The sequence below is a fragment of the Antedon bifida genome, chromosome 6 (genome assembly GCF_963402885.1).
Source record: "Antedon bifida chromosome 6, ecAntBifi1.1, whole genome shotgun sequence".
In the NCBI taxonomy this organism is placed as follows: Eukaryota; Metazoa; Echinodermata; class Crinoidea; order Comatulida; family Antedonidae; genus Antedon; species Antedon bifida.
Genome location: NC_136231.1, coordinates 8,552,330 through 8,575,704, shown reverse-complemented (window position 1 = coordinate 8,575,704; position 23,375 = coordinate 8,552,330). Strand labels below are relative to the sequence as shown.

General features: G+C 37.5%; 48 non-coding genes across 48 annotated transcripts; all 48 read right to left on the bottom strand.

Moving 5' to 3' along the window:
* Window positions 1–223: 223 nt before the first annotated feature.
* LOC144846878 (5S ribosomal RNA) lies at window positions 224–342 on the bottom strand. Its single transcript, XR_013613458.1, has one exon. It is a non-coding gene; the product is annotated as a 5S ribosomal RNA (ribosomal RNA).
* A 582-nt stretch (window positions 343–924) lies between these two features.
* On the bottom strand, window positions 925–1,043 carry LOC144847084 (5S ribosomal RNA). The gene has a single exon (XR_013613658.1). It is a non-coding gene; the product is annotated as a 5S ribosomal RNA (ribosomal RNA).
* Window positions 1,044–1,625: 582 nt separating this feature from the next.
* Window positions 1,626–1,744, bottom strand: LOC144846500 (5S ribosomal RNA). Its single transcript, XR_013613116.1, has one exon. It is a non-coding gene; the product is annotated as a 5S ribosomal RNA (ribosomal RNA).
* Window positions 1,745–1,863: 119 nt separating this feature from the next.
* On the bottom strand, window positions 1,864–1,982 carry LOC144847027 (5S ribosomal RNA). The gene has a single exon (XR_013613602.1). It is a non-coding gene; the product is annotated as a 5S ribosomal RNA (ribosomal RNA).
* A 583-nt stretch (window positions 1,983–2,565) lies between these two features.
* LOC144846619 (5S ribosomal RNA) lies at window positions 2,566–2,684 on the bottom strand. The gene has a single exon (XR_013613230.1). It is a non-coding gene; the product is annotated as a 5S ribosomal RNA (ribosomal RNA).
* Window positions 2,685–2,922: 238 nt separating this feature from the next.
* On the bottom strand, window positions 2,923–3,041 carry LOC144846877 (5S ribosomal RNA). The gene has a single exon (XR_013613457.1). It is a non-coding gene; the product is annotated as a 5S ribosomal RNA (ribosomal RNA).
* Window positions 3,042–3,624: 583 nt separating this feature from the next.
* On the bottom strand, window positions 3,625–3,743 carry LOC144846202 (5S ribosomal RNA). Its single transcript, XR_013612828.1, has one exon. It is a non-coding gene; the product is annotated as a 5S ribosomal RNA (ribosomal RNA).
* A 118-nt stretch (window positions 3,744–3,861) lies between these two features.
* LOC144846667 (5S ribosomal RNA) lies at window positions 3,862–3,984 on the bottom strand. Its single transcript, XR_013613275.1, has one exon. It is a non-coding gene; the product is annotated as a 5S ribosomal RNA (ribosomal RNA).
* A 238-nt stretch (window positions 3,985–4,222) lies between these two features.
* Window positions 4,223–4,341, bottom strand: LOC144846876 (5S ribosomal RNA). The gene has a single exon (XR_013613456.1). It is a non-coding gene; the product is annotated as a 5S ribosomal RNA (ribosomal RNA).
* Window positions 4,342–4,924: 583 nt separating this feature from the next.
* Window positions 4,925–5,043, bottom strand: LOC144846201 (5S ribosomal RNA). Its single transcript, XR_013612827.1, has one exon. It is a non-coding gene; the product is annotated as a 5S ribosomal RNA (ribosomal RNA).
* A 118-nt stretch (window positions 5,044–5,161) lies between these two features.
* On the bottom strand, window positions 5,162–5,284 carry LOC144846666 (5S ribosomal RNA). The gene has a single exon (XR_013613274.1). It is a non-coding gene; the product is annotated as a 5S ribosomal RNA (ribosomal RNA).
* Window positions 5,285–5,522: 238 nt separating this feature from the next.
* LOC144846874 (5S ribosomal RNA) lies at window positions 5,523–5,641 on the bottom strand. The gene has a single exon (XR_013613454.1). It is a non-coding gene; the product is annotated as a 5S ribosomal RNA (ribosomal RNA).
* Window positions 5,642–6,223: 582 nt separating this feature from the next.
* LOC144847083 (5S ribosomal RNA) lies at window positions 6,224–6,342 on the bottom strand. The gene has a single exon (XR_013613657.1). It is a non-coding gene; the product is annotated as a 5S ribosomal RNA (ribosomal RNA).
* A 582-nt stretch (window positions 6,343–6,924) lies between these two features.
* Window positions 6,925–7,043, bottom strand: LOC144846499 (5S ribosomal RNA). Its single transcript, XR_013613115.1, has one exon. It is a non-coding gene; the product is annotated as a 5S ribosomal RNA (ribosomal RNA).
* A 119-nt stretch (window positions 7,044–7,162) lies between these two features.
* LOC144847026 (5S ribosomal RNA) lies at window positions 7,163–7,281 on the bottom strand. The gene has a single exon (XR_013613601.1). It is a non-coding gene; the product is annotated as a 5S ribosomal RNA (ribosomal RNA).
* Window positions 7,282–7,864: 583 nt separating this feature from the next.
* LOC144846618 (5S ribosomal RNA) lies at window positions 7,865–7,983 on the bottom strand. Its single transcript, XR_013613229.1, has one exon. It is a non-coding gene; the product is annotated as a 5S ribosomal RNA (ribosomal RNA).
* A 238-nt stretch (window positions 7,984–8,221) lies between these two features.
* On the bottom strand, window positions 8,222–8,340 carry LOC144846873 (5S ribosomal RNA). The gene has a single exon (XR_013613453.1). It is a non-coding gene; the product is annotated as a 5S ribosomal RNA (ribosomal RNA).
* Window positions 8,341–8,923: 583 nt separating this feature from the next.
* Window positions 8,924–9,042, bottom strand: LOC144846200 (5S ribosomal RNA). Its single transcript, XR_013612826.1, has one exon. It is a non-coding gene; the product is annotated as a 5S ribosomal RNA (ribosomal RNA).
* A 118-nt stretch (window positions 9,043–9,160) lies between these two features.
* Window positions 9,161–9,283, bottom strand: LOC144846665 (5S ribosomal RNA). Its single transcript, XR_013613273.1, has one exon. It is a non-coding gene; the product is annotated as a 5S ribosomal RNA (ribosomal RNA).
* A 238-nt stretch (window positions 9,284–9,521) lies between these two features.
* On the bottom strand, window positions 9,522–9,640 carry LOC144846871 (5S ribosomal RNA). Its single transcript, XR_013613452.1, has one exon. It is a non-coding gene; the product is annotated as a 5S ribosomal RNA (ribosomal RNA).
* A 583-nt stretch (window positions 9,641–10,223) lies between these two features.
* LOC144846198 (5S ribosomal RNA) lies at window positions 10,224–10,342 on the bottom strand. Its single transcript, XR_013612825.1, has one exon. It is a non-coding gene; the product is annotated as a 5S ribosomal RNA (ribosomal RNA).
* A 118-nt stretch (window positions 10,343–10,460) lies between these two features.
* Window positions 10,461–10,583, bottom strand: LOC144846664 (5S ribosomal RNA). Its single transcript, XR_013613272.1, has one exon. It is a non-coding gene; the product is annotated as a 5S ribosomal RNA (ribosomal RNA).
* Window positions 10,584–10,821: 238 nt separating this feature from the next.
* LOC144846870 (5S ribosomal RNA) lies at window positions 10,822–10,940 on the bottom strand. Its single transcript, XR_013613451.1, has one exon. It is a non-coding gene; the product is annotated as a 5S ribosomal RNA (ribosomal RNA).
* A 582-nt stretch (window positions 10,941–11,522) lies between these two features.
* LOC144846497 (5S ribosomal RNA) lies at window positions 11,523–11,641 on the bottom strand. The gene has a single exon (XR_013613113.1). It is a non-coding gene; the product is annotated as a 5S ribosomal RNA (ribosomal RNA).
* A 118-nt stretch (window positions 11,642–11,759) lies between these two features.
* Window positions 11,760–11,882, bottom strand: LOC144846663 (5S ribosomal RNA). Its single transcript, XR_013613271.1, has one exon. It is a non-coding gene; the product is annotated as a 5S ribosomal RNA (ribosomal RNA).
* Window positions 11,883–12,120: 238 nt separating this feature from the next.
* Window positions 12,121–12,239, bottom strand: LOC144846869 (5S ribosomal RNA). The gene has a single exon (XR_013613450.1). It is a non-coding gene; the product is annotated as a 5S ribosomal RNA (ribosomal RNA).
* Window positions 12,240–12,821: 582 nt separating this feature from the next.
* LOC144846496 (5S ribosomal RNA) lies at window positions 12,822–12,940 on the bottom strand. Its single transcript, XR_013613112.1, has one exon. It is a non-coding gene; the product is annotated as a 5S ribosomal RNA (ribosomal RNA).
* A 118-nt stretch (window positions 12,941–13,058) lies between these two features.
* LOC144846197 (5S ribosomal RNA) lies at window positions 13,059–13,177 on the bottom strand. The gene has a single exon (XR_013612824.1). It is a non-coding gene; the product is annotated as a 5S ribosomal RNA (ribosomal RNA).
* A 238-nt stretch (window positions 13,178–13,415) lies between these two features.
* On the bottom strand, window positions 13,416–13,534 carry LOC144846960 (5S ribosomal RNA). Its single transcript, XR_013613538.1, has one exon. It is a non-coding gene; the product is annotated as a 5S ribosomal RNA (ribosomal RNA).
* A 583-nt stretch (window positions 13,535–14,117) lies between these two features.
* LOC144846949 (5S ribosomal RNA) lies at window positions 14,118–14,236 on the bottom strand. Its single transcript, XR_013613527.1, has one exon. It is a non-coding gene; the product is annotated as a 5S ribosomal RNA (ribosomal RNA).
* A 581-nt stretch (window positions 14,237–14,817) lies between these two features.
* On the bottom strand, window positions 14,818–14,936 carry LOC144846195 (5S ribosomal RNA). Its single transcript, XR_013612822.1, has one exon. It is a non-coding gene; the product is annotated as a 5S ribosomal RNA (ribosomal RNA).
* Window positions 14,937–15,174: 238 nt separating this feature from the next.
* Window positions 15,175–15,293, bottom strand: LOC144846867 (5S ribosomal RNA). The gene has a single exon (XR_013613448.1). It is a non-coding gene; the product is annotated as a 5S ribosomal RNA (ribosomal RNA).
* A 583-nt stretch (window positions 15,294–15,876) lies between these two features.
* On the bottom strand, window positions 15,877–15,995 carry LOC144846194 (5S ribosomal RNA). Its single transcript, XR_013612821.1, has one exon. It is a non-coding gene; the product is annotated as a 5S ribosomal RNA (ribosomal RNA).
* A 118-nt stretch (window positions 15,996–16,113) lies between these two features.
* On the bottom strand, window positions 16,114–16,236 carry LOC144846661 (5S ribosomal RNA). The gene has a single exon (XR_013613269.1). It is a non-coding gene; the product is annotated as a 5S ribosomal RNA (ribosomal RNA).
* Window positions 16,237–16,474: 238 nt separating this feature from the next.
* On the bottom strand, window positions 16,475–16,593 carry LOC144846866 (5S ribosomal RNA). Its single transcript, XR_013613447.1, has one exon. It is a non-coding gene; the product is annotated as a 5S ribosomal RNA (ribosomal RNA).
* Window positions 16,594–17,175: 582 nt separating this feature from the next.
* On the bottom strand, window positions 17,176–17,294 carry LOC144846495 (5S ribosomal RNA). Its single transcript, XR_013613111.1, has one exon. It is a non-coding gene; the product is annotated as a 5S ribosomal RNA (ribosomal RNA).
* A 118-nt stretch (window positions 17,295–17,412) lies between these two features.
* On the bottom strand, window positions 17,413–17,531 carry LOC144846193 (5S ribosomal RNA). The gene has a single exon (XR_013612820.1). It is a non-coding gene; the product is annotated as a 5S ribosomal RNA (ribosomal RNA).
* Window positions 17,532–17,769: 238 nt separating this feature from the next.
* LOC144846865 (5S ribosomal RNA) lies at window positions 17,770–17,888 on the bottom strand. The gene has a single exon (XR_013613446.1). It is a non-coding gene; the product is annotated as a 5S ribosomal RNA (ribosomal RNA).
* A 583-nt stretch (window positions 17,889–18,471) lies between these two features.
* Window positions 18,472–18,590, bottom strand: LOC144846192 (5S ribosomal RNA). Its single transcript, XR_013612818.1, has one exon. It is a non-coding gene; the product is annotated as a 5S ribosomal RNA (ribosomal RNA).
* A 238-nt stretch (window positions 18,591–18,828) lies between these two features.
* Window positions 18,829–18,947, bottom strand: LOC144846864 (5S ribosomal RNA). Its single transcript, XR_013613445.1, has one exon. It is a non-coding gene; the product is annotated as a 5S ribosomal RNA (ribosomal RNA).
* A 583-nt stretch (window positions 18,948–19,530) lies between these two features.
* LOC144846191 (5S ribosomal RNA) lies at window positions 19,531–19,649 on the bottom strand. The gene has a single exon (XR_013612817.1). It is a non-coding gene; the product is annotated as a 5S ribosomal RNA (ribosomal RNA).
* Window positions 19,650–19,887: 238 nt separating this feature from the next.
* LOC144846863 (5S ribosomal RNA) lies at window positions 19,888–20,006 on the bottom strand. Its single transcript, XR_013613444.1, has one exon. It is a non-coding gene; the product is annotated as a 5S ribosomal RNA (ribosomal RNA).
* Window positions 20,007–20,587: 581 nt separating this feature from the next.
* On the bottom strand, window positions 20,588–20,706 carry LOC144846190 (5S ribosomal RNA). The gene has a single exon (XR_013612816.1). It is a non-coding gene; the product is annotated as a 5S ribosomal RNA (ribosomal RNA).
* Window positions 20,707–20,944: 238 nt separating this feature from the next.
* On the bottom strand, window positions 20,945–21,063 carry LOC144846862 (5S ribosomal RNA). Its single transcript, XR_013613443.1, has one exon. It is a non-coding gene; the product is annotated as a 5S ribosomal RNA (ribosomal RNA).
* Window positions 21,064–21,646: 583 nt separating this feature from the next.
* Window positions 21,647–21,765, bottom strand: LOC144846189 (5S ribosomal RNA). The gene has a single exon (XR_013612815.1). It is a non-coding gene; the product is annotated as a 5S ribosomal RNA (ribosomal RNA).
* Window positions 21,766–22,003: 238 nt separating this feature from the next.
* Window positions 22,004–22,122, bottom strand: LOC144846861 (5S ribosomal RNA). The gene has a single exon (XR_013613442.1). It is a non-coding gene; the product is annotated as a 5S ribosomal RNA (ribosomal RNA).
* A 583-nt stretch (window positions 22,123–22,705) lies between these two features.
* On the bottom strand, window positions 22,706–22,824 carry LOC144846188 (5S ribosomal RNA). The gene has a single exon (XR_013612814.1). It is a non-coding gene; the product is annotated as a 5S ribosomal RNA (ribosomal RNA).
* A 238-nt stretch (window positions 22,825–23,062) lies between these two features.
* LOC144846860 (5S ribosomal RNA) lies at window positions 23,063–23,181 on the bottom strand. The gene has a single exon (XR_013613441.1). It is a non-coding gene; the product is annotated as a 5S ribosomal RNA (ribosomal RNA).
* Between the last annotated feature and the right edge of the window lie 194 nt (window positions 23,182–23,375).

The following is a 23,375-nucleotide window of genomic DNA, read 5'->3' as shown; positions in this document are numbered from 1 at the left end:
GTTCAAGATTATAGAGATCTTATAGTCACTGTCTTAATCTCTACAAACACATATATCCTATAACCTAATACTTTTGGAATTTATTATAGAACATTTTCTAGGATTCAAATTAGCAGCTGCTGAAACCATGACTTTGGTATTTGCACACACTTCTGTTCAAGAAACACATAATTGAAAGGTAAAATAAACTTTGTTTAGTATAATTTAAAAAAAGTTAAACATAGGTCTACGACACCAGGTATTCCCAGGCGGTCTCCCATCCAAGTACTAACCAGGCCCGACGTTGTTTAACTGCGGTGATCGGACGAGAACCGGTGTTGTCAACGTGGTATGGTCGTAGACATTCGGTTACTGAGTTGGGCGTTTTTTAATTAATAAAAAGACAATATAAAAGAAACAATAACACTGTACAAAGAAGCATAACACAATAGCGGCATGTACAAACGCTTCAGGCCGCTTTGTTGCTAAGAAGCAAACGCGCACACAAGTGGACGCCCGCGTAGTACAGTGACGTTTGTACGGTCACCACAGCAGCAACATACAACAACAAACATGTCTTTGAACAACAACTTGTTTAACTTCAATGATCGGACGAGAACCGTTGTTTTCAAGGCAGTTTAGTTGAAAAACTTTCGATTAACTTCGGTTACAGTTTGAATTTATTTACTTATACTATCATCAACAGTATAAACACATTTGTCAAAATCTAAACATTTAAAAAAGACTATATTTTAGGATTATTAAAAAGATAAACACAGGTGTACGACACCAGATATTCCCAGGCAACCTGGTACGGTTGTAGACATTCGGTTACTTGCGGTTCAAGATTATACCTTAGATAGATCTTATAGTTACTGTCATAAAAACATAATTGAAAGGTAAAATAAACTTTGTTTAGTATAATTTAAAAAAAAGTTAAACATAGGTCTACGACACCAGGTATTCCCAGGCGGTCTCCCATCCAAGTACTAACCAGGCCCGACGTTGTTTAACTGCGGTGATCGGACGAGAACCAGTGTTGTCAACGTGGTATGGTCGTAGACATTCGGTTACTGAGTTGGGCGTTTTTTAATTAATAAAAAGACAATATAAAAGAAACAATAACACTGTACAAAGAAGCATAACACAATAGCGGCATGTACAAACGCTTCAGGCCGCTTTGTTGCTAAGAAGCAAACGCGCACACAAGTGGACGCCCGCGTAGTACAGTGACGTTTGTACGGTCACCACAGCAGCAACATACAACAACAAACATGTCTTTGAACAACAACTTGTTTAACTTCAATGATCGGACGAGAACCGTTGTTTTCAAGGCAGTTTAGTTGAAAAACTTTCGATTAACTTCGGTTACAGTTTGAATTTATTTACTTATACTATCATCAACAGTATAAACACATTTGTCAAAATCTAAACATTTAAAAAAGACTATATTTTAGGATTATTAAAAAGATAAACACAGGTGTACGACACCAGATATTCCCAGGCAACCTGGTACGGTTGTAGACATTCGGTTACTTGCGGTTCAAGATTATACCTTAGATAGATCTTATAGTTACTGTCATAAAAACATAATTGAAAGGTAAAATAAACTTTGTTTAGTATAATTTTAAAAAAAGTTAAACATAGGTCTACGACACCAGGTATTCCCAGGCGGTCTCCCATCCAAGTACTAACCAGGCCCGACGTTGTTTAACTGCGGTGATCGGACGAGAACCAGTGTTTTCAACGTGGTATGGTTGTAGACATTCGGTTACTTGCGGTTCAAGATTATACCTTAGATAGATCTTATTGTTACTGTCATAAAAACATAATTGAAAGGTAAAACAAATTTTGTTTAGTATAATTAAAAAAAAGTTAAACATAGGTCTACGACACCAGGTATTCCCAGGCGGTCTCCCATCCAAGTACTAACCAGGCCCGACGTTGTTTAACTGCGGTGATCAGACGAGAACCGGTGTTGTCAACGTGGTATGGTCGTAGACATTCGGTTACTGAGTTGGGCGTTTTTTAATTAATAAAAAGACAATATAAAAGAAACAATAACACTGTACAAAGAAGCATAACACAATAGCGGCATGTACAAAAGCTTCAGGCCGCTTTGTTGCTAAGAAGCTAACGCGCACACAAGTGGACGCCCGCGTAGTACAGTGACGTTTGTACGGTCACCACAGCAGCAACATACAACAACAAACATGTCTTTGAACAACAACTTGTTTAACTTCAATGATCGGACGAGAACCGTTGTTTTCAAGGCAGTTTAGTTGAAAAACTTTCGATTAACTTCGGTTACAGTTTGAATTTATTTACTTATACTATCATCAACAGTATAAACACATTTTGTCAAAATCTAAACATTTAAAAAAGACTATATTTTAGGATTATTAAAAAGATAAACACAGGTGTACGACACCAGATATTCCCAGGCAACCTGGTACGGTTGTAGACATTCGGTTACTTGCGGTTCAAGATTATACCTTAGATAGATCTTATAGTTACTGTCATAAAAACATAATTGAAAGGTAAAATAAACTTTGTTTAGTATAATTTAAAAAAAAGTTAAACATAGGTCTAAGACACCAGGTATTCCCAGGCGGTCTCCCATCCAAGTACTAACCAGGCCCGACGTTGTTTAACTGCGGTGATCGGACGAGAACCGGTGTTTTCAACGTGGTATGGTTGTAGACATTCGCTAACTTGCGGTTCAAGATTATAGAGATCTTATAGTCACTGTCTTAATCTCTACAAACACATATATCCTATAACCTAATACTTTTGGAATTTATTATAGAACATTTTCTAGGATTCAAATTAGCAGCTGCTGAAACCATGACTTTGGTATTTGCACACACTTCTGTTCAAGAAACACATAATTGAAAGGTAAAATAAACTTTGTTTAGTATAATTTAAAAAAAGTTAAACATAGGTCTACGACACCAGGTATTCCCAGGCGGTCTCCCATCCAAGTACTAACCAGGCCCGACGTTGTTTAACTGCGGTGATCGGACGAGAACCGGTGTTGTCAACGTGGTATGGTCGTAGACATTCGGTTACTGAGTTGGGCGTTTTTTAATTAATAAAAAGACAATATAAAAGAAACAATAACACTGTACAAAGAAGCATAACACAATAGCGGCATGTACAAAAGCTTCAGGCCGCTTTGTTGCTAAGAAGCTAACGCGCACACAAGTGGACGCCCGCGTAGTACAGTGACGTTTGTACGGTCACCACAGCAGCAACATACAACAACAAACATGTCTTTGAACAACAACTTGTTTAACTTCAATGATCGGACGAGAACCGTTGTTTTCAAGGCAGTTTAGTTGAAAAACTTTCGATTAACTTCGGTTACAGTTTGAATTTATTTACTTATACTATCATCAACAGTATAAACACATTTTGTCAAAATGTAAACATTTAAAAAAGACTATATTTTAGGATTATTAAAAAGATAAACACAGGTGTACGACACCAGATATTCCCAGGCAACCTGGTACGGTTGTAGACATTCGGTTACTTGCGGTTCAAGATTATACCTTAGATAGATCTTATAGTTACTGTCATAAAAACATAATTGAAAGGTAAAATAAACTTTGTTTAGTATAATTTAAAAAAAAGTTAAACATAGGTCTACGACACCAGGTATTCCCAGGCGGTCTCCCATCCAAGTACTAACCAGGCCCGACGTTGTTTAACTGCGGTGATCGGACGAGAACCGGTGTTTTCAACGTGGTATGGTTGTAGACATTCGGTTACTTGCGGTTCAAGATTATACCTTAGATAGATCTTATTGTTACTGTCATAAAAACATAATTGAAAGGTAAAACAAATTTTGTTTAGTATAATTTAAAAAAGTTAAACATAGGTCTACGACACCAGGTAGCCATTCCCAGGCGGTCTCCCATCCAAGTACTAACCAGGCCCGACGTTGTTTAACTGCGGTGATCGGACGAGAACCGGTGTTTTCAACGTGGTATGGTTGTAGACATTCGCTAACTTGCGGTTCAAGATTATAGAGATCTTATAGTCACTGTCTTAATCTCTACAAACACATATATCCTATAACCTAATACTTTTGGAATTTATTATAGAACATTTTCTAGGATTCAAATTAGCAGCTGCTGAAACCATGACTTTGGTATTTGCACACACTTCTGTTCAAGAAACACATAATTGAAAGGTAAAATAAACTTTGTTTAGTATAATATAAAAAAAGTTAAACATAGGTCTACGACACCAGGTATTCCCAGGCGGTCTCCCATCCAAGTACTAACCAGGCCCGACGTTGTTTAACTGCGGTGATCGGACGAGAACCGGTGTTGTCAACGTGGTATGGTCGTAGACATTCGGTTACTGAGTTGGGCGTTTTTTAATTAATAAAAAGACAATATAAAAGAAACAATAACACTGTACAAAGAAGCATAACACAATAGCGGCATGTACAAAAGCTTCAGGCCGCTTTGTTGCTAAGAAGCTAACGGGCACACAAGTGGACGCCCGCGTAGTACAGTGACGTTTGTACGGTCACCACAGCAGCAACATACAACAACAAACATGTCTTTGAACAACAACTTGTTTAACTTCAATGATCGGACGAGAACCGTTGTTTTCAAGGCAGTTTAGTTGAAAAACTTTCGATTAACTTCGGTTACAGTTTGAATTTATTTACTTATACTATCATCAACAGTATAAACACATTTTGTCAAAATGTAAACATTTAAAAAAGACTATATTTTAGGATTATTAAAAAGATAAACACAGGTGTACGACACCAGATATTCCCAGGCAACCTGGTACGGTTGTAGACATTCGGTTACTTGCGGTTCAAGATTATACCTTAGATAGATCTTATAGTTACTGTCATAAAAACATAATTGAAAGGTAAAATAAACTTTGTTTAGTATAATTTAAAAAAAAGTTAAACATAGGTCTACGACACCAGGTATTCCCAGGCGGTCTCCCATCCAAGTACTAACCAGGCCCGACGTTGTTTAACTGCGGTGATCGGACGAGAACCGGTGTTTTCAACGTGGTATGGTTGTAGACATTCGGTTACTTGCGGTTCAAGATTATACCTTAGATAGATCTTATTGTTACTGTCATAAAAACATAATTGAAAGGTAAAACAAATTTTGTTTAGTATAATTTAAAAAAGTTAAACATAGGTCTACGACACCAGGTAGCCATTCCCAGGCGGTCTCCCATCCAAGTACTAACCAGGCCCGACGTTGTTTAACTGCGGTGATCGGACGAGAACCGGTGTTTTCAACGTGGTATGGTTGTAGACATTCGCTAACTTGCGGTTCAAGATTATAGAGATCTTATAGTCACTGTCTTAATCTCTACAAACACATATATCCTATAACCTAATACTTTTGGAATTTATTATAGAACATTTTCTAGGATTCAAATTAGCAGCTGCTGAAACCATGACTTTGGTATTTGCACACACTTCTGTTCAAGAAACACATAATTGAAAGGTAAAATAAACTTTGTTTAGTATAATTTAAAAAAAGTTAAACATAGGTCTACGACACCAGGTATTCCCAGGCGGTCTCCCATCCAAGTACTAACCAGGCCCGACGTTGTTTAACTGCGGTGATCGGACGAGAACCGGTGTTGTCAACGTGGTATGGTCGTAGACATTCGGTTACTGAGTTGGGCGTTTTTTAATTAATAAAAAGACAATATAAAAGAAACAATAACACTGTACAAAGAAGCATAACACAATAGCGGCATGTACAAACGCTTCAGGCCGCTTTGTTGCTAAGAAGCAAACGCGCACACAAGTGGACGCCCGCGTAGTACAGTGACGTTTGTACGGTCACCACAGCAGCAACATACAACAACAAACATGTCTTTGAACAACAACTTGTTTAACTTCAATGATCGGACGAGAACCGTTGTTTTCAAGGCAGTTTAGTTGAAAAACTTTCGATTAACTTCGGTTACAGTTTGAATTTATTTACTTATACTATCATCAACAGTATAAACACATTTGTCAAAATCTAAACATTTAAAAAAGACTATATTTTAGGATTATTAAAAAGATAAACACAGGTGTACGACACCAGATATTCCCAGGCAACCTGGTACGGTTGTAGACATTCGGTTACTTGCGGTTCAAGATTATACCTTAGATAGATCTTATAGTTACTGTCATAAAAACATAATTGAAAGGTAAAATAAACTTTGTTTAGTATAATTTAAAAAAAAGTTAAACATAGGTCTACGACACCAGGTATTCCCAGGCGGTCTCCCATCCAAGTACTAACCAGGCCCGACGTTGTTTAACTGCGGTGATCGGACGAGAACCAGTGTTGTCAACGTGGTATGGTCGTAGACATTCGGTTACTGAGTTGGGCGTTTTTTAATTAATAAAAAGACAATATAAAAGAAACAATAACACTGTACAAAGAAGCATAACACAATAGCGGCATGTACAAACGCTTCAGGCCGCTTTGTTGCTAAGAAGCAAACGCGCACACAAGTGGACGCCCGCGTAGTACAGTGACGTTTGTACGGTCACCACAGCAGCAACATACAACAACAAACATGTCTTTGAACAACAACTTGTTTAACTTCAATGATCGGACGAGAACCGTTGTTTTCAAGGCAGTTTAGTTGAAAAACTTTCGATTAACTTCGGTTACAGTTTGAATTTATTTACTTATACTATCATCAACAGTATAAACACATTTGTCAAAATCTAAACATTTAAAAAAGACTATATTTTAGGATTATTAAAAAGATAAACACAGGTGTACGACACCAGATATTCCCAGGCAACCTGGTACGGTTGTAGACATTCGGTTACTTGCGGTTCAAGATTATACCTTAGATAGATCTTATAGTTACTGTCATAAAAACATAATTGAAAGGTAAAATAAACTTTGTTTAGTATAATTTTAAAAAAAGTTAAACATAGGTCTACGACACCAGGTATTCCCAGGCGGTCTCCCATCCAAGTACTAACCAGGCCCGACGTTGTTTAACTGCGGTGATCGGACGAGAACCAGTGTTTTCAACGTGGTATGGTTGTAGACATTCGGTTACTTGCGGTTCAAGATTATACCTTAGATAGATCTTATTGTTACTGTCATAAAAACATAATTGAAAGGTAAAACAAATTTTGTTTAGTATAATTAAAAAAAAGTTAAACATAGGTCTACGACACCAGGTATTCCCAGGCGGTCTCCCATCCAAGTACTAACCAGGCCCGACGTTGTTTAACTGCGGTGATCAGACGAGAACCGGTGTTGTCAACGTGGTATGGTCGTAGACATTCGGTTACTGAGTTGGGCGTTTTTTAATTAATAAAAAGACAATATAAAAGAAACAATAACACTGTACAAAGAAGCATAACACAATAGCGGCATGTACAAAAGCTTCAGGCCGCTTTGTTGCTAAGAAGCTAACGCGCACACAAGTGGACGCCCGCGTAGTACAGTGACGTTTGTACGGTCACCACAGCAGCAACATACAACAACAAACATGTCTTTGAACAACAACTTGTTTAACTTCAATGATCGGACGAGAACCGTTGTTTTCAAGGCAGTTTAGTTGAAAAACTTTCGATTAACTTCGGTTACAGTTTGAATTTATTTACTTATACTATCATCAACAGTATAAACACATTTTGTCAAAATCTAAACATTTAAAAAAGACTATATTTTAGGATTATTAAAAAGATAAACACAGGTGTACGACACCAGATATTCCCAGGCAACCTGGTACGGTTGTAGACATTCGGTTACTTGCGGTTCAAGATTATACCTTAGATAGATCTTATAGTTACTGTCATAAAAACATAATTGAAAGGTAAAATAAACTTTGTTTAGTATAATTTAAAAAAAAGTTAAACATAGGTCTAAGACACCAGGTATTCCCAGGCGGTCTCCCATCCAAGTACTAACCAGGCCCGACGTTGTTTAACTGCGGTGATCGGACGAGAACCGGTGTTTTCAACGTGGTATGGTTGTAGACATTCGCTAACTTGCGGTTCAAGATTATAGAGATCTTATAGTCACTGTCTTAATCTCTACAAACACATATATCCTATAACCTAATACTTTTGGAATTTATTATAGAACATTTTCTAGGATTCAAATTAGCAGCTGCTGAAACCATGACTTTGGTATTTGCACACACTTCTGTTCAAGAAACACATAATTGAAAGGTAAAATAAACTTTGTTTAGTATAATTTAAAAAAAGTTAAACATAGGTCTACGACACCAGGTATTCCCAGGCGGTCTCCCATCCAAGTACTAACCAGGCCCGACGTTGTTTAACTGCGGTGATCGGACGAGAACCGGTGTTGTCAACGTGGTATGGTCGTAGACATTCGGTTACTGAGTTGGGCGTTTTTTAATTAATAAAAAGACAATATAAAAGAAACAATAACACTGTACAAAGAAGCATAACACAATAGCGGCATGTACAAAAGCTTCAGGCCGCTTTGTTGCTAAGAAGCTAACGCGCACACAAGTGGACGCCCGCGTAGTACAGTGACGTTTGTACGGTCACCACAGCAGCAACATACAACAACAAACATGTCTTTGAACAACAACTTGTTTAACTTCAATGATCGGACGAGAACCGTTGTTTTCAAGGCAGTTTAGTTGAAAAACTTTCGATTAACTTCGGTTACAGTTTGAATTTATTTACTTATACTATCATCAACAGTATAAACACATTTTGTCAAAATGTAAACATTTAAAAAAGACTATATTTTAGGATTATTAAAAAGATAAACACAGGTGTACGACACCAGATATTCCCAGGCAACCTGGTACGGTTGTAGACATTCGGTTACTTGCGGTTCAAGATTATACCTTAGATAGATCTTATAGTTACTGTCATAAAAACATAATTGAAAGGTAAAATAAACTTTGTTTAGTATAATTTAAAAAAAAGTTAAACATAGGTCTACGACACCAGGTATTCCCAGGCGGTCTCCCATCCAAGTACTAACCAGGCCCGACGTTGTTTAACTGCGGTGATCGGACGAGAACCGGTGTTTTCAACGTGGTATGGTTGTAGACATTCGGTTACTTGCGGTTCAAGATTATACCTTAGATAGATCTTATTGTTACTGTCATAAAAACATAATTGAAAGGTAAAACAAATTTTGTTTAGTATAATTTAAAAAAGTTAAACATAGGTCTACGACACCAGGTAGCCATTCCCAGGCGGTCTCCCATCCAAGTACTAACCAGGCCCGACGTTGTTTAACTGCGGTGATCGGACGAGAACCGGTGTTTTCAACGTGGTATGGTTGTAGACATTCGCTAACTTGCGGTTCAAGATTATAGAGATCTTATAGTCACTGTCTTAATCTCTACAAACACATATATCCTATAACCTAATACTTTTGGAATTTATTATAGAACATTTTCTAGGATTCAAATTAGCAGCTGCTGAAACCATGACTTTGGTATTTGCACACACTTCTGTTCAAGAAACACATAATTGAAAGGTAAAATAAACTTTGTTTAGTATAATTTAAAAAAAGTTAAACATAGGTCTACGACACCAGGTATTCCCAGGCGGTCTCCCATCCAAGTACTAACCAGGCCCGACGTTGTTTAACTGCGGTGATCGGACGAGAACCGGTGTTGTCAACGTGGTATGGTCGTAGACATTCGGTTACTGAGTTGGGCGTTTTTTAATTAATAAAAAGACAATATAAAAGAAACAATAACACTGTACAAAGAAGCATAACACAATAGCGGCATGTACAAAAGCTTCAGGCCGCTTTGTTGCTAAGAAGCTAACGCGCACACAAGTGGACGCCCGCGTAGTACAGTGACGTTTGTACGGTCACCACAGCAGCAACATACAACAACAAACATGTCTTTGAACAACAACTTGTTTAACTTCAATGATCGGACGAGAACCGTTGTTTTCAAGGCAGTTTAGTTGAAAAACTTTCGATTAACTTCGGTTACAGTTTGAATTTATTTACTTATACTATCATCAACAGTATAAACACATTTTGTCAAAATGTAAACATTTAAAAAAGACTATATTTTAGGATTATTAAAAAGATAAACACAGGTGTACGACACCAGATATTCCCAGGCAACCTGGTACGGTTGTAGACATTCGGTTACTTGCGGTTCAAGATTATACCTTAGATAGATCTTATAGTTACTGTCATAAAAACATAATTGAAAGGTAAAATAAACTTTGTTTAGTATAATTTAAAAAAAAGTTAAACATAGGTCTACGACACCAGGTATTCCCAGGCGGTCTCCCATCCAAGTACTAACCAGGCCCGACGTTGTTTAACTGCGGTGATCGGACGAGAACCGGTGTTTTCAACGTGGTATGGTTGTAGACATTCGGTTACTTGCGGTTCAAGATTATACCTTAGATAGATCTTATTGTTACTGTCATAAAAACATAATTGAAAGGTAAAACAAATTTTGTTTAGTATAATTTAAAAAAGTTAAACATAGGTCTACGACACCAGGTAGCCATTCCCAGGCGGTCTCCCATCCAAGTACTAACCAGGCCCGACGTTGTTTAACTGCGGTGATCGGACGAGAACCGGTGTTTTCAACGTGGTATGGTTGTAGACATTCGCTAACTTGCGGTTCAAGATTATAGAGATCTTATAGTCACTGTCTTAATCTCTACAAACACATATATCCTATAACCTAATACTTTTGGAATTTATTATAGAACATTTTCTAGGATTCAAATTAGCAGCTGCTGAAACCATGACTTTGGTATTTGCACACACTTCTGTTCAAGAAACACATAATTGAAAGGTAAAATAAACTTTGTTTAGTATAATTTAAAAAAAGTTAAACATAGGTCTACGACACCAGGTATTCCCAGGCGGTCTCCCATCCAAGTACTAACCAGGCCCGACGTTGTTTAACTGCGGTGATCGGACGAGAACCGGTGTTGTCAACGTGGTATGGTCGTAGACATTCGGTTACTGAGTTGGGCGTTTTTTAATTAATAAAAAGACAATATAAAAGAAACAATAACACTGTACAAAGAAGCATAACACAATAGCGGCATGTACAAACGCTTCAGGCCGCTTTGTTGCTAAGAAGCAAACGCGCACACAAGTGGACGCCCGCGTAGTACAGTGACGTTTGTACGGTCACCACAGCAGCAACATACAACAACAAACATGTCTTTGAACAACAACTTGTTTAACTTCAATGATCGGACGAGAACCGTTGTTTTCAAGGCAGTTTAGTTGAAAAACTTTCGATTAACTTCGGTTACAGTTTGAATTTATTTACTTATACTATCATCAACAGTATAAACACATTTGTCAAAATCTAAACATTTAAAAAAGACTATATTTTAGGATTATTAAAAACATAAACACAGGTGTACGACACCAGATATTCCCAGGCAACCTGGTACGGTTGTAGACATTCGGTTACTTGCGGTTCAAGATTATACCTTAGATAGATCTTATAGTTACTGTCATAAAAACATAATTGAAAGGTAAAATAAACTTTGTTTAGTATAATTTTAAAAAAAGTTAAACATAGGTCTACGACACCAGGTATTCCCAGGCGGTCTCCCATCCAAGTACTAACCAGGCCCGACGTTGTTTAACTGCGGTGATCGGACGAGAACCAGTGTTTTCAACGTGGTATGGTTGTAGACATTCGGTTACTTGCGGTTCAAGATTATACCTTAGATAGATCTTATTGTTACTGTCATAAAAACATAATTGAAAGGTAAAACAAATTTTGTTTAGTATAATTTAAAAAAGTTAAACATAGGTCTACGACACCAGGTAGCCATTCCCAGGCGGTCTCCCATCCAAGTACTAACCAGGCCCGACGTTGTTTAACTGCGGTGATCGGACGAGAACCGGTGTTTTCAACGTGGTATGGTTGTAGACATTCGCTAACTTGCGGTTCAAGATTATAGAGATCTTATAGTCACTGTCTTAATCTCTACAAACACATATATCCTATAACCTAATACTTTTGGAATTTATTATAGAACATTTTCTAGGATTCAAATTAGCAGCTGCTGAAACCATGACTTTGGTATTTGCACACACTTCTGTTCAAGAAACACATAATTGAAAGGTAAAATAAACTTTGTTTAGTATAATTTAAAAAAAGTTAAACATAGGTCTACGACACCAGGTATTCCCAGGCGGTCTCCCATCCAAGTACTAACCAGGCCCGACGTTGTTTAACTGCGGTGATCGGACGAGAACCGGTGTTGTCAACGTGGTATGGTCGTAGACATTCGGTTACTGAGTTGGGCGTTTTTTAATTAATAAAAAGACAATATAAAAGAAACAATAACACTGTACAAAGAAGCATAACACAATAGCGGCATGTACAAACGCTTCAGGCCGCTTTGTTGCTAAGAAGCAAACGCGCACACAAGTGGACGCCCGCGTAGTACAGTGACGTTTGTACGGTCACCACAGCAGCAACATACAACAACAAACATGTCTTTGAACAACAACTTGTTTAACTTCAATGATCGGACGAGAACCGTTGTTTTCAAGGCAGTTTAGTTGAAAAACTTTCGATTAACTTCGGTTACAGTTTGAATTTATTTACTTATACTATCATCAACAGTATAAACACATTTGTCAAAATCTAAACATTTAAAAAAGACTATATTTTAGGATTATTAAAAACATAAACACAGGTGTACGACACCAGATATTCCCAGGCAACCTGGTACGGTTGTAGACATTCGGTTACTTGCGGTTCAAGATTATACCTTAGATAGATCTTATAGTTACTGTCATAAAAACATAATTGAAAGGTAAAATAAACTTTGTTTAGTATAATTTTAAAAAAAGTTAAACATAGGTCTACGACACCAGGTATTCCCAGGCGGTCTCCCATCCAAGTACTAACCAGGCCCGACGTTGTTTAACTGCGGTGATCGGACGAGAACCAGTGTTTTCAACGTGGTATGGTTGTAGACATTCGGTTACTTGCGGTTCAAGATTATACCTTAGATAGATCTTATTGTTACTGTCATAAAAACATAATTGAAAGGTAAAACAAATTTTGTTTAGTATAATTTAAAAAAGTTAAACATAGGTCTACGACACCAGGTATTCCCAGGCGGTCTCCCATCCAAGTACTAACCAGGCCCGACGTTGTTTAACTGCGGTGATCGGACGAGAACCGGTGTTTTCAACGTGGTATGGTTGTAGACATTCGCTAACTTGCGGTTCAAGATTATAGAGATCTTATAGTCACTGTCTTAATCTCTACAAACACATATATCCTATAACCTAATACTTTTGGAATTTATTATAGAACATTTTCTAGGATTCAAATTAGCAGCTGCTGAAACCATGACTTTGGTATTTGCACACACTTCTGTTCAAGAAACACATAATTGAAAGGTAAAATAAACTTTGTTTAGTATAATTTAAAAAAAGTTAAACATAGGTCTACGACACCAGGTATTCCCAGGCGGTCTCCCATCCAAGTACTAACCAGGCCCGACGTTGTTTAACTGCGGTGATCGGACGAGAACCGGTGTTTTCAACGTGGTATGGTCGTAGACATTCGGTTACTGAGTTGGGCGTTTTTTAATTAATAAAAAGACAATATAAAAGAAACAATAACACTGTACAAAGAAGCATAACACAATAGCGGCATGTACAAAAGCTTCAGGCCGCTTTGTTGCTAAGAAGCAAACGCGCACACAAGTGGACGCCCGCGTAGTACAGTGACGTTTGTACGGTCACCACAGCAGCAACATACAACAACAAACATGTCTTTGAACAACAACTTGTTTAACTTCAATGATCGGACGAGAACCGTTGTTTTCAAGGCAGTTTAGTTGAAAAACTTTCGATTAACTTCGGTTACAGTTTGAATTTATTTACTTATACTATCATCAACAGTATAAACACATTTTGTCAAAATCTAAACATTTAAAAAAGACTATATTTTAGGATTATTAAAAAGATAAACACAGGTGTACGACACCAGATATTCCCAGGCAACCTGGTACGGTTGTAGACATTCGGTTACTTGCGGTTCAAGATTATACCTTAGATAGATCTTATAGTTACTGTCATAAAAACATAATTGAAAGGTAAAATAAACTTTGTTTAGTATAATTTTAAAAAAAGTTAAACATAGGTCTACGACACCAGGTATTCCCAGGCGGTCTCCCATCCAAGTACTAACCAGGCCCGACGTTGTTTAACTGCGGTGATCGGACGAGAACCGGTGTTTTCAACGTGGTATGGTCGTAGACATTCGGTTACTGAGTTGGGCGTTTTTTAATTAATAAAAAGACAATATAAAAGAAACAATAACACTGTACAAAGAAGCATAACACAATAGCGGCATGTACAAAAGCTTCAGGCCGCTTTGTTGCTAAGAAGCAAACGCGCACACAAGTGGACGCCCGCGTAGTACAGTGACGTTTGTACGGTCACCACAGCAGCAACATACAACAACAAACATGTCTTTGAACAACAACTTGTTTAACTTCAATGATCGGACGAGAACCGTTGTTTTCAAGGCAGTTTAGTTGAAAAACTTTCGATTAACTTCGGTTACAGTTTGAATTTATTTACTTATACTATCATCAACAGTATAAACACATTTTGTCAAAATCTAAACATTTAAAAAAGACTATATTTTAGGATTATTAAAAAGATAAACACAGGTGTACGACACCAGATATTCCCAGGCAACCTGGTACGGTTGTAGACATTCGGTTACTTGCGGTTCAAGATTATACCTTAGATAGATCTTATTGTTACTGTCATAAAAACATAATTGAAAGGTAAAACAAATTTTGTTTAGTATAATTTAAAAAAGTTAAACATAGGTCTACGACACCAGGTATTCCCAGGCGGTCTCCCATCCAAGTACTAACCAGGCCCGACGTTGTTTAACTGCGGTGATCGGACGAGAACCGGTGTTTTCAACGTGGTATGGTTGTAGACATTCGCTAACTTGCGGTTCAAGATTATAGAGATCTTATAGTCACTGTCTTAATCTCTACAAACACATATATCCTATAACCTAATACTTTTGGAATTTATTATAGAACATTTTCTAGGATTCAAATTAGCAGCTGCTGAAACCATGACTTTGGTATTTGCACACACTTCTGTTCAAGAAACACATAATTGAAAGGTAAAATAAACTTTGTTTAGTATAATTTAAAAAAAGTTAAACATAGGTCTACGACACCAGGTATTCCCAGGCGGTCTCCCATCCAAGTACTAACCAGGCCCGACGTTGTTTAACTGCGGTGATCGGACGAGAACCGGTGTTGTCAACGTGGTATGGTCGTAGACATTCGGTTACTGGGTTGGGCGTTTTTTAATTAATAAAAAGACAATATAAAAGAAACAATAACACTGTACAAAGAAGCATAACACAATAGCGGCATGTACAAAAGCTTCAGGCCGCTTTGTTGCTAAGAAGCTAACGCGCACACAAGTGGACGCCCGCGTAGTACAGTGACGTTTGTACGGTCACCACAGCAGCAACATACAACAACAAACATGTCTTTGAACAACAACTTGTTTAACTTCAATGATCGGACGAGAACCGTTGTTTTCAAGGCAGTTTAGTTGAAAAACTTTCGATTAACTTCGGTTACAGTTTGAATTTATTTACTTATACTATCATCAACAGTATAAACACATTTTGTCAAAATGTAAACATTTAAAAAAGACTATATTTTAGGATTATTAAAAAGATAAACACAGGTGTACGACACCAGATATTCCCAGGCAACCTGGTACGGTTGTAGACATTCGGTTACTTGCGGTTCAAGATTATACCTTAGATAGATCTTATAGTTACTGTCATAAAAACATAATTGAAAGGTAAAATAAACTTTGTTTAGTATAATTTAAAAAAAAGTTAAACATAGGTCTACGACACCAGGTATTCCCAGGCGGTCTCCCATCCAAGTACTAACCAGGCCCGACGTTGTTTAACTGCGGTGATCGGACGAGAACCGGTGTTTTCAACGTGGTATGGTTGTAGACATTCGGTTACTTGCGGTTCAAGATTATACCTTAGATAGATCTTATTGTTACTGTCATAAAAACATAATTGAAAGGTAAAACAAATTTTGTTTAGTATAATTTAAAAAAGTTAAACATAGGTCTACGACACCAGGTAGCCATTCCCAGGCGGTCTCCCATCCAAGTACTAACCAGGCCCGACGTTGTTTAACTGCGGTGATCGGACGAGAACCGGTGTTTTCAACGTGGTATGGTTGTAGACATTCGCTAACTTGCGGTTCAAGATTATAGAGATCTTATAGTCACTGTCTTAATCTCTACAAACACATATATCCTATAACATAATACTTTTGGAATTTATTATAGAACATTTTCTAGGATTCAAATTAGCAGCTGCTGAAACCATGACTTTGGTATTTGCACACACTTCTGTTCAAGAAACACATAATTGAAAGGTAAAATAAACTTTGTTTAGTATAATTTAAAAAAAGTTAAACATAGGTCTACGACACCAGGTATTCCCAGGCGGTCTCCCATCCAAGTACTAACCAGGCCCGACGTTGTTTAACTGCGGTGATCGGACGAGAACCGGTGTTGTCAACGTGGTATGGTCGTAGACATTCGGTTACTGGGTTGGGCGTTTTTTAATTAATAAAAAGACAATATAAAAGAAACAATAACACTGTACAAAGAAGCATAACACAATAGCGGCATGTACAAAAGCTTCAGGCCGCTTTGTTGCTAAGAAGCTAACGCGCACACAAGTGGACGCCCGCGTAGTACAGTGACGTTTGTACGGTCACCACAGCAGCAACATACAACAACAAACATGTCTTTGAACAACAACTTGTTTAACTTCAATGATCGGACGAGAACCGTTGTTTTCAAGGCAGTTTAGTTGAAAAACTTTCGATTAACTTCGGTTACAGTTTGAATTTATTTACTTATACTATCATCAACAGTATAAACACATTTGTCAAAATCTAAACATTTAAAAAAGACTATATTTTAGGATTATTAAGAAGATAAACACAGGTGTACGACACCAGATATTCCCAGGCAACCTGGTACGGTTGTAGACATTCGGTTACTTGCGGTTCAAGATTATACCTTAGATAGATCTTATAGTTACTGTCATAAAAACATAATTGAAAGGTAAAATAAACTTTGTTTAGTATAATTTTAAAAAAAGTTAAACATAGGTCTACGACACCAGGTATTCCCAGGCGGTCTCCCATCCAAGTACTAACCAGGCCCGACGTTGTTTAACTGCGGTGATCGGACGAGAACCAGTGTTTTCAACGTGGTATGGTTGTAGACATTCGGTTACTTGCGGTTCAAGATTATACCTTAGATAGATCTTATTGTTACTGTCATAAAAACATAATTGAAAGGTGAAACAAATTTTGTTTAGTATAATTTAAAAAAGTTAAACATAGGTCTACGACACCAGGTATTCCCAGGCGGTCTCCCATCCAAGTACTAACCAGGCCCGACGTTGTTTAACTGCGGTGATCGGACGAGAACCGGTGTTTTCAACGTGGTATGGTTGTAGACATTCGTTAACTTGCGGTTCAAGATTATAGAGATCTTATAGTTACTGTCTTAATCTCTACAAACACATATATCCTATAACCTAATACTTTTGGAATTTATTATAGAACATTTTCTAGGATTCAAATTAGCAGCTGCTGAAACCATGACTTTGGTATTTGCACACACTTCTGTTCAAGAAACACATAATTGAAAGGTAAAATAAACTTTGTTTAGTATAATTTAAAAAAAGTTAAACATAGGTCTACGACACCAGGTATTCCCAGGCGGTCTCCCATCCAAGTACTAACCAGGCCCGACGTTGTTTAACTGCGGTGATCGGACGAGAACCGGTGTTGTCAACGTGGTATGGTCGTAGACATTCGGTTACTGAGTTGGGCGTTTTTTAATTAATAAAAAGACAATATAAAAGAAACAATAACACTGTACAAAGAAGCATAACACAATAGCGGCATGTACAAAAGCTTCAGGCCGCTTTGTTGCTAAGAAGCTAACGCGCACACAAGTGGACGCCCGCGTAGTACAGTGACGTTTGTACGGTCACCACAGCAGCAACATACAACAACAAACATGTCTTTGAACAACAACTTGTTTAACTTCAATGATCGGACGAGAACCGTTGTTTTCAAGGCAGTTTAGTTGAAAAACTTTCGATTAACTTCGGTTACAGTTTGAATTTATTTACTTATACTATCATCAACAGTATAAACACATTTTGTCAAAATCTAAACATTTAAAAAAGACTATATTTTAGGATTATTAAAAAGATAAACACAGGTGTACGACACCAGATATTCCCAGGCAACCTGGTACGGTTGTAGACATTCGGTTACTTGCGGTTCAAGATTATACCTTAGATAGATCTTATAGTTACTGTCATAAAAACATAATTGAAAGGTAAAATAAACTTTGTTTAGTATAATTTAAAAAAAAGTTAAACATAGGTCTACGACACCAGGTATTCCCAGGCGGTCTCCCATCCAAGTACTAACCAGGCCCGACGTTGTTTAACTGCGGTGATCGGACGAGAACCGGTGTTTTCAACGTGGTATGGTTGTAGACATTCGCTAACTTGCGGTTCAAGATTATAGAGATCTTATAGTCACTGTCTTAATCTCTACAAACACATATATCCTATAACCTAATACTTTTGGAATTTATTATAGAACATTTTCTAGGATTCAAATTAGCAGCTGCTGAAACCATGACTTTGGTATTTGCACACACTTCTGTTCAAGAAACACATAATTGAAAGGTAAAATAAACTTTGTTTAGTATAATTTAAAAAAAGTTAAACATAGGTCTACGACACCAGGTATTCCCAGGCGGTCTCCCATCCAAGTACTAACCAGGCCCGACGTTGTTTAACTGCGGTGATCGGACGAGAACCGGTGTTGTCAACGTGGTATGGTCGTAGACATTCGGTTACTGAGTTGGGCGTTTTTTAATTAATAAAAAGACAATATAAAAGAAACAATAACACTGTACAAAGAAGCATAACACAATAGCGGCATGTACAAAAGCTTCAGGCCGCTTTGTTGCTAAGAAGCTAACGCGCACACAAGTGGACGCCCGCGTAGTACAGTGACGTTTGTACGGTCACCACAGCAGCAACATACAACAACAAACATGTCTTTGAACAACAACTTGTTTAACTTCAATGATCGGACGAGAACCGTTGTTTTCAAGGCAGTTTAGTTGAAAAACTTTCGATTAACTTCGGTTACAGTTTGAATTTATTTACTTATACTATCATCAACAGTATAAACACATTTTGTCAAAATGTAAACATTTAAAAAAGACTATATTTTAGGATTATTAAAAAGATAAACACAGGTGTACGACACCAGATATTCCCAGGCAACCTGGTACGGTTGTAGACATTCGGTTACTTGCGGTTCAAGATTATACCTTAGATAGATCTTATAGTTACTGTCATAAAAACATAATTGAAAGGTAAAATAAACTTTGTTTAGTATAATTTAAAAAAAAGTTAAACATAGGTCTACGACACCAGGTATTCCCAGGCGGTCTCCCATCCAAGTACTAACCAGGCCCGACGTTGTTTAACTGCGGTGATCGGACGAGAACCGGTGTTTTCAACGTGGTATGGTTGTAGACATTCGCTAACTTGCGGTTCAAGATTATAGAGATCTTATAGTCACTGTCTTAATCTCTACAAACACATATATCCTATAACCTAATACTTTTGGAATTTATTATAGAACATTTTCTAGGATTCAAATTAGCAGCTGCTGAAACCATGACTTTGGTATTTGCACACACTTCTGTTCAAGAAACACATAATTGAAAGGTAAAATAAACTTTGTTTAGTATAATTTAAAAAAAGTTAAACATAGGTCTACGACACCAGGTATTCCCAGGCGGTCTCCCATCCAAGTACTAACCAGGCCCGACGTTGTTTAACTGCGGTGATCGGACGAGAACCGGTGTTGTCAACGTGGTATGGTCGTAGACATTCGGTTACTGAGTTGGGCGTTTTTTAATTAATAAAAAGACAATATAAAAGAAACAATAACACTGTACAAAGAAGCATAACACAATAGCGGCATGTACAAAAGCTTCAGGCCGCTTTGTTGCTAAGAAGCTAACGCGCACACAAGTGGACGCCCGCGTAGTACAGTGACGTTTGTACGGTCACCACAGCAGCAACATACAACAACAAACATGTCTTTGAACAACAACTTGTTTAACTTCAATGATCGGACGAGAACCGTTGTTTTCAAGGCAGTTTAGTTGAAAAACTTTCGATTAACTTCGGTTACAGTTTGAATTTATTTACTTATACTATCATCAACAGTATAAACACATTTTGTCAAAATCTAAACATTTAAAAAAGACTATATTTTAGGATTATTAAAAAGATAAACACAGGTGTACGACACCAGATATTCCCAGGCAACCTGGTACGGTTGTAGACATTCGGTTACTTGCGGTTCAAGATTATACCTTAGATAGATCTTATTGTTACTGTCATAAAAACATAATTGAAAGGTGAAACAAATTTTGTTTAGTATAATTTAAAAAAGTTAAACATAGGTCTACGACACCAGGTATTCCCAGGCGGTCTCCCATCCAAGTACTAACCAGGCCCGACGTTGTTTAACTGCGGTGATCGGACGAGAACCGGTGTTTTCAACGTGGTATGGTTGTAGACATTCGTTAACTTGCGGTTCAAGATTATAGAGATCTTATAGTTACTGTCTTAATCTCTACAAACACATATATCCTATAACCTAATACTTTTGGAATTTATTATAGAACATTTTCTAGGATTCAAATTAGCAGCTGCTGAAACCATGACTTTGGTATTTGCACACACTTCTGTTCAAGAAACACATAATTGAAAGGTAAAATAAACTTTGTTTAGTATAATTTAAAAAAAGTTAAACATAGGTCTACGACACCAGGTATTCCCAGGCGGTCTCCCATCCAAGTACTAACCAGGCCCGACGTTGTTTAACTGCGGTGATCGGACGAGAACCGGTGTTGTCAACGTGGTATGGTCGTAGACATTCGGTTACTGAGTTGGGCGTTTTTTAATTAATAAAAAGACAATATAAAAGAAACAATAACACTGTACAAAGAAGCATAACACAATAGCGGCATGTACAAAAGCTTCAGGCCGCTTTGTTGCTAAGAAGCTAACGCGCTCACAAGTGGACGCCCGCGTAGTACAGTGACGTTTGTACGGTCACCACAGCAGCAACATACAACAACAAACATGTCTTTGAACAACAACTTGTTTAACTTCAATGATCGGACGAGAACCGTTGTTTTCAAGGCAGTTTAGTTGAAAAACTTTCGATTAACTTCGGTTACAGTTTGAATTTATTTACTTATACTATCATCAACAGTATAAACACATTTTGTCAAAATGTAAACATTTAAAAAAGACTATATTTTAGGATTATTAAAAAGATAAACACAGGTGTACGACACCAGATATTCCCAGGCAACCTAGTACGGTTGTAGACATTCGGTTACTTGCGGTTCAAGATTATACCTTAGATAGATCTTATAGTTACTGTCATAAAAACATAATTGAAAGGTAAAATAAACTTTGTTTAGTATAATTTAAAAAAAAGTTAAACATAGGTCTACGACACCAGGTATTCCCAGGCGGTCTCCCATCCAAGTACTAACCAGGCCCGACGTTGTTTAACTGCGGTGATCGGACGAGAACCGGTGTTTTCAACGTGGTATGGTTGTAGACATTCGCTAACTTGCGGTTCAAGATTATAGAGATCTTATAGTCACTGTCTTAATCTCTACAAACACATATATCCTATAACCTAATACTTTTGGAATTTATTATAGAACATTTTCTAGGATTCAAATTAGCAGCTGCTGAAACCATGACTTTGGTATTTGCACACACTTCTGTTCAAGAAACACATAATTGAAAGGTAAAATAAACTTTGTTTAGTATAATTTAAAAAAAGTTAAACATAGGTCTACGACACCAGGTATTCCCAGGCGGTCTCCCATCCAAGTACTAACCAGGCCCGACGTTGTTTAACTGCGGTGATCGGACGAGAACCGGTGTTGTCAACGTGGTATGGTCGTAGACATTCGGTTACTGAGTTGGGCGTTTTTTAATTAATAAAAAGACAATATAAAAGAAACAATAACACTGTACAAAGAAGCATAACACAATAGCGGCATGTACAAAAGCTTCAGGCCGCTTTGTTGCTAAGAAGCTAACGCGCACACAAGTGGACGCCCGCGTAGTACAGTGACGTTTGTACGGTCACCACAGCAGCAACATACAACAACAAACATGTCTTTGAACAACAACTTGTTTAACTTCAATGATCGGACGAGAACCGTTGTTTTCAAGGCAGTTTAGTTGAAAAACTTTCGATTAACTTCGGTTACAGTTTGAATTTATTTACTTATACTATCATCAACAGTATAAACACATTTTGTCAAAATCTAAACATTTAAAAAAGACTATATTTTAGGATTATTAAAAAGATAAACACAGGTGTACGACACCAGATATTCCCAGGCAACCTGGTACGGTTGTAGACATTCGGTTACTTGCGGTTCAAGATTATACCTTAGATAGATCTTATAGTTACTGTCATAAAAACATAATTGAAAGGTAAAATAAACTTTGTTTAGTATAATTTAAAAAAAAGTTAAACATAGGTCTACGACACCAGGTATTCCCAGGCGGTCTCCCATCCAAGTACTAACCAGGCCCGACGTTGTTTAACTGCGGTGATCGGACGAGAACCGGTGTTTTCAACGTGGTATGGTTGTAGACATTCGCTAACTTGCGGTTCAAGATTATAGAGATCTTATAGTCACTGTCTTAATCTCTACAAACACATATATCCTATAACCTAATACTTTTGGAATTTATTATAGAACATTTTCTAGGATTCAAATTAGCAGCTGCTGAAACCATGACTTTGGTATTTGCACACACTTCTGTTCAAGAAACACATAATTGAAAGGTAAAATAAACTTTGTTTAGTATAATTTAAAAAAAGTTAAACATAGGTCTACGACACCAGGTATTCCCAGGCGGTCTCCCATCCAAGTACTAACCAGGCCCGACGTTGTTTAACTGCGGTGATCGGACGAGAACCGGTGTTGTCAACGTGGTATGGTCGTAGACATTCGGTTACTGGGTTGGGCGTTTTTTAATTAATAAAAAGACAATATAAAAGAAACAATAACACTGTACAAAGAAGCATAACACAATAGCGGCATGTACAAAAGCTTCAGGCCGCTTTGTTGCTAAGAAGCTAACGCGCACACAAGTGGACGCCCGCGTAGTACAGTGACGTTTGTACGGTCACCACAGCAGCA